Source organism: Nannospalax galili, unplaced genomic scaffold (genome assembly GCF_000622305.1).
Source record: "Nannospalax galili isolate Female #2095 unplaced genomic scaffold, S.galili_v1.0 scaffold302, whole genome shotgun sequence".
Classification (NCBI taxonomy): domain Eukaryota; kingdom Metazoa; phylum Chordata; class Mammalia; order Rodentia; family Spalacidae; genus Nannospalax; species Nannospalax galili.
The window spans coordinates 1,558,971-1,573,030 of NW_008350120.1; the positions used below are offsets into that span (position 1 = coordinate 1,558,971).

At 42.1% G+C, this 14,060-nt stretch overlaps 1 protein-coding gene across 3 annotated transcripts in view; it reads left to right on the top strand.

Annotated features, from left to right (window-relative positions):
• Positions 1–14,060, top strand: part of Galnt11 (polypeptide N-acetylgalactosaminyltransferase 11) — a 47,614-nt gene that overhangs the window by 461 nt on the left and 33,093 nt on the right. The window lies entirely within an intron of this gene.

The window sequence follows — 14,060 nt, forward strand, 5'->3', positions numbered from 1 at the left end:
GATGCAGCGCCGACCGCCGTGCAGGCTCCAGTCTTGTAGTTGGTGATGGCTGTGCGGCACGACCTGGAGCGAGTCACAGCAGGCCGGGGCCGCCATGTCCGTTGCAGTGTGCGGGTGTGAGTCGTGCAGTGCCCGCGGGGGTCAGAAGCGGGCGTTGCATCCTTGGAACTGGAGTTAGGGACGGTAGTGAGGCGCCATGTAGGTGCTGGGACTCGAACCCGGGTCCTCTGCAAGAGCAGGTGCTCTTAACCGCTGAGCCATTTCCCCGGCCCCAAAATTGTATTTCTTGTGTGCTCGCTCCATGCACCCCAAACCCTCACATTCATCCAAGTGCACCCGTGTCGTGCCCTGCCCGCGGAGGTCAAGAAGACAGCGTCAGATCCCAGAAATTGGAGTTATGGAGGTGTGTTAGCCACCATGTGGGTGCTGGGAATCGAACCTGGATCCTCTGCTAGAGCAGCCAGTGCTTTTAACCGCTGAGACATCTCTCCAGCCCCTTATTTTGGTATTGAGACAGCCTTTTCTGTAGGAACTCACTATGTAGACCAGGCTGGCCCGGACCTCCTCTGCCTCTGCCTCCCGAGTCTGGTATTAAAGGTGCTCACCACCACCAGCGGAAGGTCTCTTCTCACCACTTCTGTGCACCCACCCAGACGCTCTAGGGTTACTTCTTCCTCACATAACGGTTAGGCCAGCTTTGGAAGGAAAAAACAAAAACACAACTAATTTCCTGTTTTTGCTCTGCAAATAACTGTATTTTGATATCTGCCCTGCTTTAAGAAAAGTAGGAAATAACGTTTTCTACCCTCACTGTGTGCCAGTAGAGCTCTGCGAAGGAGAAGTTTGGAAACACAGTCCACACTTCATGTTGACAACTTCCCTGCGATTTACCTTTAATATTCCTGTGCTGTTTTTTGCCACCCATCTTTCTTCACAATAAAAAAAAAAAAATTTGTTGGAAAGTATACACAACGTGCAGTTTATTCTGATTTTAAGAGTGTAATTCAGTAGCATTGAAGACATTCGTAACATCTTGCTGTCAGCACCATTTAATTCCAAAACATTTTCATCACTCCGGGCAGACGCTGTCCCACAGGGCAGTGATGCCCCACTGCTCCCTCTGCCCCTTCTGTCTGACTACCTGCTCTGCATACCTGATTATAAGTGGAGTCTACCGTGTTTGTCCTTTCTCTTCCTGTCTGTACGGGTCCTGGAGTCTCTACTTTCCGTTCTTTGGAATGTCTATGCAGGGTTTGAACTGCTGGGTTCGAGTTTGAAAAACCAGTGTTTTGAAGACTTGTAGCTGTGCAAATGGCTGATCTGGTGGCTCCACCTTGGCACTCTTGGCTTCCAGTAATCCTTGCATCGCCTCCTGTTGCTTGTCAGCACACGCATACCTGCATAGACTCTTACCTTCTGAGTTCCCAGAACTTCAGTGCTTGCTGTCTGCCTGTTTTCTGTCTCCATTATTTTAACCCTCCTCTGCTATAATTTCCATGTAATTTGAACCATAATTTCAATGTGGCTTTCAATCTCTCTCTTGAGACCCGGATTCCAGTCTGAGGCCATCATCCTATGTTCTCTTGGAAACATCTCCAAAACAAAACTGACCACTGTCAATGCTCCTGGGCCTTGTTCTTTCTCCCTGTCAAGACTTGAAAGATTGGTGCTGTTGCTTCTTCTCCCTTAAGGGTTGGTGTACTTAACACTGACCAGTGCAGATAGTTTGCCTCTGCTCTTCCTTTCCACCTAATTTCACTGCCCAAGGTCAAGCCAAGACAGTTTCTCCTTCATTTTTCTCACTGACTCCTTGATTCTAAAGTTTCTTCCTATGTTCCAGTCTATTTTATACATTATTGCCAGTATTTTCTTTCTTCCTTAGTTACTTAAAGACATGAGCTAACAAGCTACCCCACCCCCTTCCTCTGAGATGGAGTTTCTCTCTGTAGCCTAGGCTGGCTTAGAACTTAATGTGTGGTAGCCCAGGTTGGCTGCAACTCTTGCCATTCATTCTGCCTCAGCTTCCCAAATGCTGGAATTCTGTGAACCACCAATCCCAGCTTGTTTTCTCTCTTCACGTTCAGAACAAGTTTATTCTCAGTGACAGTGCCCCAGCTTTTCTTTCTGCAATTAATCAACTTCCACTAGCTTTACCCACCATTCATCTACATTTATATTACAACCATTCTACTTGCTGTTTGCTGTAGTTTTCCAAAATTTGAATGTTCTGTTTGAAATGTTTCAGTATTTGGCCATTTAAGCTCTTTAAGTCAAAACTTGAATCAACTCATGAGAAATGCTTAGGTGTCACAGAGTTAATCTCTATCCACATAGCTTGTCTTTATTGCAATACTTTCGGTAATCTGCTTTAGGTTTTCCCAAGTTTTTCTACCTGATGTAGTATTTCTTTATGATTCTTTTGGCGAAAATGAGAGTATTAACTAAAGAGTATGATGGTTCTTAAGGGGCCCTGTGGCTTTGTCAGACTGCTTTTAGAAAGACTTCCAGGCTGGGGTGGCGCTCAGTGGTAGAGTGCTTGCCTGCTATACACAAGGCCCCATGCTCAGTCCTCATTGCAATTTCATCATTGATAAGTGTACCATTAATTATCTGTGCCTCAATGAGTATCATGATTATGGTCATATGCTGCATAAGGTTATATCATCTGGTGCTGTTATCTTAATTATACTTTGATGCTCATGAGAAAGCATTCATAACTTATTCCTGTTGTTCAGCAATGCATGGACTTTTTTAAAGGTTCTTTTCTAATTTGTATTGGAAAATAGTACATTATTTTTACTTATCTTTATCAATTATTGACCCTGACCCTGAAGACTTTTCTATATGTAGTTCCAAGTGTGTTTCTACTTCATTAATATGTGGCTTGTTTATCTGATTTGTGCCATATTTGAAGATTTTTTTTTTCTTTTTGAGACAGGGTCTCCATGTAGACCAGGCTGGCCTTGAACTCACAGAGATCCATCCACCTGCCTCTGTTTCCCAAGTGCTGGGACTACAGGCGTGTGCCACCACGCCCGGTCCATATTTGAAGATTTTTAAAAAAACCTTTTTGCTTTTTAATTTTGATCACCAACTTTTGACTTATGGTGACAGCTTTAATTAATTTAAAATTAATGCTTATGGGGCTGGAGAGATGGATCAATGGTTAAGAACACTGACTGCTGTAGAGGAGCCACGTTCATTTACCAGCACCCACATGGTAGCTAATAACCATCTGTAACTCCTGTTCCAGGGGACCGAAAACCCTCTTCTGGCCTTGGACCCAAAACCCTCTTCTGGCCATTTCAGGCATTGCATGACACAGGTGCACTTATATATATGTAGGCAAAACACTCATACATATAAAATAAAAATTAAAAATTAAATAAAATTAATGTCTACAACATTTTCTTTGGCTTCAGAAACTTGAAGAGTTGATTAAAAATAAGGAAACCTCATTGTAAATTGCATTTTAAAAGAGGAAGCTATATGACCCTCACTGTCTATTGATAAGCTGAGTTAATGTAGAAATCTTTTGAATAGTTCTGCTTCATCTTATCAAATCCTTGATTCTATCCATGGTGTTGGGAAAGGCTCTCTGTTTGTTACTCAGGCTCTTTCTGGGAAGTGGAACCAGTGCAATGTGCCCCTGTGCTTGCATACAGTTAGTTATATTGGAGAATCTGTAGGGCAATGCTAAAGTCATGAGCATTTCCTTATTGAGAAGATGAGACTTCTAAAAGCTCATATTTTAGGAACTAAATGTTCTTGCTGCTTTAAAAAAAATAAACTTTATTTTTCAGTAATCGTAGATTCACATACAGTTACAAAGCATGTGAGAGGTCCCGTGTGCACTTTACTTCTGCTCAGTGCTAATATCTTCTAAAGCTGTAACTAGCATTGCAGCCAGAGTATTGACATTGGTGTAATTAAGACACAGCAGGTCCATCACCACAGTGATTCCATACTCACTGTCCCACTTTAAGACTCTCCTGAGTCCTGGTTCCTTAACCCCCAGCAGTCACTAATCTGTTTTTCATCTGCACAATTTTGTCATCTCAAGAGTGTTTTACATATATACATACCTTTTTTTTTAGACTGGGCCTCCCTGTAGCTCTAGCTGACCTGGAACTTGCCATGTAGACCAGGCTGGCCTTGAATTCACAGATACTGGGGCCTGCCTCTGCCTCCCAAGTGCTAAGACTAAAGGTGTGCGCCACCATGCCTGGCTTAAGGTGTTATATAAATGTAATCATGCAGTATATATATAACCTTACAGATTAGATTTGTTCAGTCAGTTATCTTGATTCATTCAAGCTGTTGTACTTACTGGTTGGAGAGTCTTAGCCTCAGCATTATAGACCAGAACAAGGTTTTTCAAACATGATACTACTGAAATTTGGGGCAGACAGCTGTTGCTGAAGACTAACTTGTGCCTTATAGGGATGCAGCTTCCTGTTCTTTAATGTTCAGCTTCCTGTTCTTTAATGTTTCGTTACATTTACTTCTTCCTCTTAGCAGCATTACCTTGTATGTGCCTCCTGCATTTCAGTATGTTTGAAACTAGTATTTGTGTTCTTTTGACTTCTTTGTGTTGTTTTTGCTAAGCTGAATTGCCCAAGCTACCTTAAACTCTGCATTCCCCTGCCTTAGCTTCTGAGTGCTGAGATTGTCAAGGCAGGGATTGGGAGACACCTGAGGAGTTCTTTCAGAGACCCTTACTGAAGTGATGTTGGGATACTTGACCGTTCACAGAAAAGAATTTTATGACCTGTGAGTTTGAAGCAGGGGTGAAGAATACTGTTTCCCTCCCTCCTTCTTTCCCTCCCTCTCTTTCTCCCTTCTGTCTTCCTTCCAACAGAGTCTATTGTAGCCCAGGCTGGTCTAGAACTTGCAGTGTCGCCAAGGATGATCTTGAACACCCAGTTCATCCATCTCCACCTCCCAAGTGCTAGAATGACAGGCATGCACTTCCATGTCTGGCAGGAAAGATTTTAGCGTAGATAATAGCATGGGCCTTAAGGGAGACAAAAGGGTGCTTTAGAAAGGATAGCACTCATCCGTATGAGGTGGTGAACTTATTTATTTATTTAATTTTTGGTCTTTTTGAGGCAGGGTCTCCCTGTAGGAAGTGTGCTTGACAGGATTACAGAGTGATAAGGTAAAAACATAGGTCAAAACTGAGCATGGTGGCGCACACTTTTAATCCCAGCACTCAGGCTGATCTCTGTGAGTTCAAGGCCAGCCTGGTCTACATAGTGAGTTCCAGGAGAGCTGGGGCTACAGGCAGATCCAGTCTCAAAAGACCCCCCACCACCACCAAAAAATGGTCAAAAGAATGTATGTAGGTCACAAGAAAATTAAGATTTGACTCCAAGGTTTGTAATCTTTGAGATTTTCAGAAAATTACAGGCTTACAAATAGAAAAGAAATAAGGTTAAACTCCAAAGTTATATATTTTTTGGCCTTAAGCATGCTCCTTTGTTTTAACATTCTTATTTGAAATATCTCTGTAAAAAATGAATGCCTCAATGTAGGCAGACTTCACAGTTGTGTCTGTTTTTGTCTATTAATAGGATGTATTAATACGTCCATCAGACTCCAGGTCAGGGTCTCCTTTCCTTTCCATGTGTCCTTAGTCTTCCTGTGCCTCAGGATCACAGGCATAGACCTGCAAGCCCTGTTGTTTTCTATTTTTTTAAGTATTTTATTATTTTTATTTTAAAATTTTTATTATTTTATTTTATGATTTATTTTTATTTTATGTGTATGAGTGTCTTGCTTGCATGTGTATAAGTACATCTGTGTCTGCAATGCCTGCAGAGGTCAGAAGAGGGTGTCAGAATCCCTGGAACAGGAGTTATGGACGGTTGTCAGCTGCCATGTGAGTGCTGGGAATTGAACTCGGGTCCTTTGCAAGAACAGCCAGTGCTCTTACCCAATGAGCCATCTCTCCAGCCCTCCTGTTTTCTATAGGAATGTCAGAGGGCCATTCCCCTGGAGCATGTGACACCTGAAATTTGCTCTGAACCTTCCCTATTCAGTATCCTCCAGACTGTAATTATAAAGTACTGCTGGTAGCCATGCATTCTTCCAGTTTTCCAGCACAGGTAAGATAAGGACAAGAGGCAATAATGTGTATTTTTGTGTTGTCATCACCTGGTAATTTCTCAGGGTATGGTAGGACAGCTGGGCTGTAAACCGGTACTTGTATTCATGTGAGTGTATAGCTGAGCTCAGATGTGGCGGGTCTATTAACAAATACTTGCTGTTTGACAGTTTGTGTATTGCACATACTCAAAAAGAACAGCTGGAAACCACTGAAAGGTAAATGCTTAACATTTAAAGAGACACTTTAAACTTCATTAAGCATTATGAGAACTGCAGCTTCCTAGCCAAATGGTACAAGGTGTATTAAAGGGGCATAAGGATTCTGACTAGCAAATGGTTTGGAAGAAAAGCTGCTCCTTAAAATAATCATTCTTTCCTTTTCGGGTACTTAAAACATTGTTTTTGTACATATTGGGATGGAAATCTCCTTTTCTTCTCAGATTAGGGGGAAAGACCATTATATTTCTTTGAAAGCCTTAGACTACTTAACTCTCTCTGAGGTTTTTCTTAACATTTAAGTTATGTTTTTTTTTTCCCCCCTTAGGGAAGTTTTTTTTTCTTTTTAAGTATTTTATTTTTATTTTATGTGTATGAGTGTATTACCTGCATGTATGTGAGTGCACCCATGTTGTGCAGTGCCGCAGAAGTCAGAAGAGGGCTTCAGATTCCCCTGGAACTGGAGTTAAGGATGATTCATAGCCACCATGTGGGTGCTGGGAATCAAACCCAGGTCCTCTGCAAGAGCAGTCAGTGCTCTTAACCGCTGAGCCATCTCTCCAGCCCTCCCCCCCCCGGGGGGAAGTTTTTTTTTCAATCATGTAATTAAATAAATACATCTACTTCATAGAAAATGTTTGAAATAAAGTACAAAGAGAATTAGCTGTAATGCCGGCAGCAGTTGGTATTAGCAGTGCAGAGATTCAGAATAAGCGGCAGGTTGTGTCATGGAGCCATACTGACGTGTCCAGTCATTTTTATGTCTTTCTTATCTGTGTCTTCTGAGTTTCTAGTGCAGTAGCAAGACGCTTCAGCATACAGCACCCTGCGTGGTGCCTGGCATGGAGTTCTGACTGTTGCTCCTGCTCGGAGCCTTTTCTTCAGAATTATTTAAGGATTCTCGGGAGAAAATATTAGGTTATTTGGTATGTTTATTAAGCTATGAGCTGTGGGTCAAGATAAGTGGAATTTTGCAGTTGGTACATCCAGATGGGAGTCAGACAGGCTTTGTCTTTGGAACTGTATTGTCATTTCTCTGTTTCACAGAGCACAGTGCAACACTGGTGGTCTCTGACTCACAGTGGTTGGGCTTGTGATTTCTTGATTTTATTAGGGCTCAAAGCCATTATGTATCAAGTAGAAACAATTCTTCAATTCTGAATTTTGGTCTTGACCCCTCTCTGCTGAGCTCCCAGGCAGTGGTGAGACTTCCCCTGAAGAAACTGTACTCCAGCATACCATTGCTACCTAAGATGCTAAGCTAGGTGCATTTTTAATGTCATTCCAGTATTTTCAACTCAGGGGGGTGCTTAATTGGGCTAGAACCCCATTACCTCTCCAGCTTCTTAGAAGTATTTTGAGGTGAGAAATGCCTTTTGCTTTGATACGATGTTTGAATTGAAATCAAGTAAGAATATAGATCTTTGTAACCTAGTTCATTACAAAGCATTTTGGAGACTGGGCATGATGGCACATGCCTTTAAACCTAGCACTCGGATGGCAGAGGCAGGCAAATCTCTTAAGAGATCGAAGCCAAGGGTTCTAGGGGGTCCTTGTCTCAACAACAACAACAAAACCCCAAAGCATTTTACATATAACAGTAACTAGACACAGTGGCCCAAGCCTATAATCCTAGCACTTGGGAAGTAGAAGCAAGAAGATCAAGAGTTCAAAGTCATCCTCAGTTGCATACAGAGTTTGAAGTCAGCCTGAGCTTCATGAGATCCTATCTCAGAAACAAAACTAAAAACTAAAACAGCAAAAAATATGAAATAGTAGATTTTAATAGTACTGAAAATTTTGCTTTGGGAGTAGATTAAGTAAGTATATTTGCGCTTAAATTGTTAGCCCAGTGCTTTTGTGTATGATTTTTCTAGTTTGTGGGATTCTGAAGTAACCAAGCCAGTCTTCACATGGCAAGTGGGTGTCGCATTTCAACCCCCTCCTGCCCCAGCCCATTCTGCTGGGTAGTGACTTTTTTATTCACAATTTATGAGAGAGGCCAGAAACGTACTTCTGTATTCTGCTTATGGCTTCTTCATCTTTCCTTGGTTGGTTTTTGTGGGTTCTCCCTCCCACCTGGGTTTTGTTTTTTTCTGAGGAACTTGTTTGATGATGTCATTTCTTCTACAGTGATTTGCATGTTGAAATTCTCATTTGGACCTGGATCAGTTAGAGTACATTGAATTTTCATTCACAGTTACTCTTCTATGGCTATAGGTGTAGCTTAATGCTTGCACATATGAAACCCTAAATCGCAGTGTTAAGGAAGAAAAATGCTCTGGGCATGGTGGTACACACTTTTAAACCTAACACTTGGGAGGCAGAGGCAGGCAGATCTCTGTAAGATTGAGGCCAGCCTGGTTTACATGGTAAGTTCTAGGCCAGCTGTGGCTACAGGGAGACCTTGATGCAAAACAAAAAAGGTGTTCTAATTTTCCTCTCTCAGTGTTTTTACTGTGTGTGTGTGTGCGTGTGCGTGCCCATGCACATAGTGTGCTGTGCATGTGGAGGCCAAAGGTTGACATCTGGTATCTTTCAGTGGCTCTTCTTATATTTTGAGACCTGATGTTCACTCAACCTGAAACTCATCAATTAGTTAGGCTGCCCACCCAGTGAGCTCCAAGGATCTGCGTTTCTCCACCCAGCTTTGTGATTACAGGTGCACGGGTGTTTTTTTTAAGAGTCCTACTATGCAGCCCTGGCTGGCCTAGAACTTGCTACGTAAACCAGGCTGGCCTTGGAACTCACAGAGATCCACCTGCCTCTGTGTCCTGAGAGCTGGGATTAAAGGGGTATACCACCATACCTGGCCAGACCTTGCTTTTTAAACAGATGCTGAAGATCCAAATGCAGGTTCTCATACTTGTGTGGCAGACACTTAACTGACTGAGCTATCTCCCTGGCTGGTTTTCACACTTTATCATTAGGAAATCTCTACAGAAAGAGAAAAGACTGGCTTTGTGGACAGGCTTAATGAAATGCTTTAAGCAGTGTTCTGGTTTGTTTCTTCATTGCTGTGACAAAACACTCTGACCACTACCAACTTGGGGAGGAAAGGGTTTATTTATCTTACATCTCTGGGTCATAGTTCATCAGGAAGCCCAAGGTAGGAACTCAGGGCAGGAACCTGGAGGCAGGAGCTGGAGCACGGGCCATGGAGGAACGCTGCTTACTGGCTTGCTCCCCTGACCCCTGCTCAGCCTGCTTTCTTATGCAACACAGGCCCACCTGCCCAGGGGTGGCACCAGTGGGCTGGGCCCTCCCATATCACTCATCAAGAAGATGCCATACAGACATGGCCACAGGCCAGTCCAATAGAGGCAATTCCCCAATTGAGGCTCCCTCAACCCAGGTGTGTCAAGTTGACACTAAAGCTATCCAGCACAAGCAGGTTGTTTTTCTTCCCCTTCTTTCCAGTAAACATTTATTTTCATTTCCCCATGTGTACTTTGCCCATACTCTGCTCTTCTCTAAGATTCCACATTGCACAGACTCTAAATGTCCTTTAGCCTCTTCTGGAGCAAAACTATACATTTAAAAACTATGCAAACAACTATTTATTCATTGTTAACACTAGGTAATGTAAACATCTGGGTTTGAAAAGATCGAAGGATCCCTGTGTTTTGAGGTCTGCTTATGGCCCATGGGTGAGGTCTTAATAGCATCCTTGCTTGAGCTCTGGATATATCATCTATTGGGACGCTTCCACTTCTCAGAGCTGCACTGCTACTGCCCTCCCTTGTTTAAAGTCTGTGTTTGGCATCTCATTCTCTAACCACTTAATTCAGCCCACTCTCTTGGGTAATAGCAGTTACTCAGCCACTTGAGAATCACAAATCTACTGGCCTATCAACATTTTCATCCCAGTTCTCACACCTCTCTGCCTGGCTCTAATCTGTGGCGTGCCATTATTACCACCATGCTGCATATACTTTGTCCTCTTCTCTTCTGAGAACAGCTACCAAACCATGGCTAGGAAAACATAAAGCTGAACTGACTGGTTTCACTGCCTAGCCTGCCATTTTGCACTGATACCTATTTTTGACTGGGCTTCATATTAGCTGTTTCTGACTGAAAATTTCCCCACTTGTTGTCTGGCTCAGCAGTAACCGACCTCTTGTACTTGGTTTGACCTTCCTTTTAAAGGTTTTCAGCCTCGGACATTGAAGCCAGGGCTAACTGCCTGAAGAAGACACAGTCTGAAGCAAAGGCTGTCATATAGAGGTTGGATCTGTCATTTGCCAGTGCAGATTAATTTTCAGATGTTGATTTTCATTTGATTGCTTTAAAGCCTTTAAGTAAACAGTTTATTAAATAGCCATATGGCTGCTATGTACCTTTTAAATATTTGTTGATGTGTCTAAAATTAGTGTCTCCATTACTTCTGAGCACTATTAAGGAAATTTATAGAAATGACTGAATTTATAAATGTCTCTCCTATGTTCAGTGATTTGCTACCTAAAACATGTTCTGAGCTAATAACGTGGCTTAGGGCAATAATATCTACTTAATAGCATTGTTACATTTTACTCTTATGGAAGCAGAGAGATCTTGATTTGAGTTATTATGACTTTGATGAAGAAAACTAGGCAGAGTTGGACAAGCCCTGTGGGTAGGATCTTTGAATAGAAAATCTTTTCATTTTGCCCTTCGATGCTTACAACTGAGATGGAAAGAAACAAATATGAGACAGTGAGCAAAGTGGAAAGGGCTTTCCCATCTTATCACAAAGAATATTAATTAATTTTTAAAATTGGTCAAGTTCCTTGAGGAGTTTCTGGCACTCTTTCCAGTAATAAACATGACTGTTCGAACCTAATTTTCATAACTTATTGAATAAGGTGGTCATGACCACCACACAGAGCATTAAGATACTGCTCAGTCCAAACAGATTAATAATAATGTGCTTAGAAATTCCTAGCATTTTGACAAGCATATTGATAACTATCTTGCACCAATTTTCCATTCATTTCAACAAATATTTATTAAATTTTTCTACATGCCAGGTGCTAGTACAAGCTCAGGAAACACTTTAAGGAATAGGACAGATAAAGAAGCATTTGCTTTAATGCTTTTAATAAGCATTTGCCTTATTTTCTAGCATGTGAAAGATAAATGACAAACCTAATAAGTAGCTGTGTGTGTGTATGTATGAAGACCAGGTTTAACATCTGGTGTTTGAAAATTTTTATGTTTATGAGTGTTTTGCCTGCCTATATGTAAGTACGCCTGTATTATGTAATGCCCACAGAGGCCAGAAGAGAGTGTTACATCCCCTGGAACTGGAGTTAAAAACAGTTGTTAGCTACCATGTGGATGGGCAGGTGGACCAAAAAGAAAAAGTTAGGTGTTCCAGGTTTAGAGCTGTAATGAGAAGGGCATATTTGAATAGAGGTTAAACAGAGATAAAGTTTCCTAGACAGAGAGGAGAGCCAGAGCACAGTCCCTAAGAATGTGATTCACATTCCTGCTGATCCACATGGAGATCTATCTGTATTCAGGGCAAAACAAATGAGGGGCTTAGTAGTGGGAGACACAGTCAGCCAGGTATGTCAGGTTATATAGGAGCTCACAGGTCATTGTAAGGATCAGATGGGTGGCCACGTATACTTGTAATAGTTACTTTTCTGTTCCTGTGATGAAATACCATGACCAAAACAACTTAAGGAACAATTTATTTCGATCCGTCTTTCCAGAGGGCTAATTGCCCATGGTGGCAGGGAGTGCATGGCGGCAGGAGCAGGAAGCTGAGCGATCACATCTCAAACACCGGAAGCAGAGGGAGGCCACTGGTAGTGACTACAAACTCATAAAGTCCACTCCTAGTGACAGTCTTCCTGCAGCAAGGCTTCCTGTCCTAAAAGTTCCATGACCTCTCCAAACAGCACCACCAACTGCAGACCAAGTGTTCGGATACATGAGCCTATGGAGGACATTCCTTATTCAAACACCACAATACTACTTATGTGTAGATCAAATGAAGAAAAAAAAAGGAAAAAAAGTTTGTTGAAATTCTAAGTTATAGTCATTCTATAGGTGTTGGTTTGTTTGGTTTTTTTTTTTTTTTTTTTTTTTTTTTTTTATAGCTCCAGCTGGCCTGGAACTCACTAGGTTGACTAGGCTGGCCTCAACAGAGATCCACCTGCCTCTGCCTCCCAGGTGGTAGGGTTTTTGTTTTTCACCCCAGCATCTTCTCTGGACCATTTTTGTAATTGAAGGGAATGTGGTGAAGAAACTAACAACAATTTCTAGCCTTGGTTCTTGTGAAGATCATCTTAGTCTAGTACAAATCATTGTTTGGCATGTCAGTTACCTATAATGCCACATATTGGGGCTGGAGAGATGGCTCAGCAGTTAAGATGGCTGCTCTTGAAGAGGACCCAGGTTTAGTTCCCCAGCACCCACGTGGCTGCTCACAACTGTCTGTAACTCCAGTTCCAGGGACTCTGTCTGCCTTTTCTGATCTCCAGGTGTCAGGCATGCATATAGTTCACATATGTACATGCAGGCAAACACTGATACACACAAAAAGTCAGTCTTTAAAAAAAACTTTATTATATAATTCCTTTTTTTTTTTTAAGTCTTAATAAGTAGGCTAGACCATATTATTGACTTGGATACAGTTGATAAAAGTGAGGCTAAGAAAAGCTGGTAGGACTAGAGAGATGGCTGGGATTCGAACCCTGGCTTCTCCTGCAAAGGACCCCGGTTCAAATCCCAGCACCCACATGGTGTGGCTAGCAACCACCCATAACTCCAATTCCAGAGGGTCTGATGCCCTCTTCTGACCTCTGCAAGTGTTGCACACATGTGGTGTACTTACATACATGCAGGCAAAACATACATATAAGAGAAAAAATAAATTTAAAAAAAGAAAAGGACTGGGGAAATGGCTGAAGGGTTAAAAGGATTGACTGCTCTTTTTTTTTTTTTTTTGAGACAGGGTCTCCCTGTAGCCCCAGCTGTCTTGGAACTCACTATGTAGACCAGGCTGGCCTTGAACTCACAGAGATCTGCCTGCCTCTGCCTCCCAAGTGCTGGAACTAAAGGTGTGCACTACCACGCCTGGGTTTTTTTTTTGGGGGGGGGGCTCTTTTTTGAGACAAGGTCTCCCTGTAGTCCCAGGGAACTAGCTATATAGACCAGGCTGGCCTTGAACTCACAGAGATCTACCTGCCGCTACTGGGATCAAAGGCATGCACCACCATGCCTGGCTGGGTTCCTATATTTTGAGATCATTGCTGGGGCTACAGGGAGACCCTGTCTCAAAAAGATTAAAAAAAAAAAAAGTAGTAGGTTATGGCACCATTTTCAATTATGAGATCAACTTGGGTTTATGTTGAAATACAACTTGTTCATTATGTATCTGATTTTTTAGTCTTTTTAAAAATATTTTTATTTTGTGTGTACAAGTGTATTGCCTGCATGTCTATAAGTACGCACTGTGTTGTGCAATGCGGTGGAGGTCAAAAGAGGGTGTCAGGTCCCCTGGAATTGGAGTTAAGGACAGTTCGTAGCCGCCATGTGGGTGCTGGGAATTAAACCCAGTCCTGTGCAAGAGCAGTCAGTGCTCTTAACCGCTGAGCCATCTCTCCAGTACTATGTATCAGTTTTTTAAAATGTGGTTTCATTTTTAATTTTTTTTTTAGATTTAATAAATGTTTATAGCATATAGCATATTTCACCCAACAGCTGTGGAATATACATTCTTTTCAGCAGTCCAGGTAACT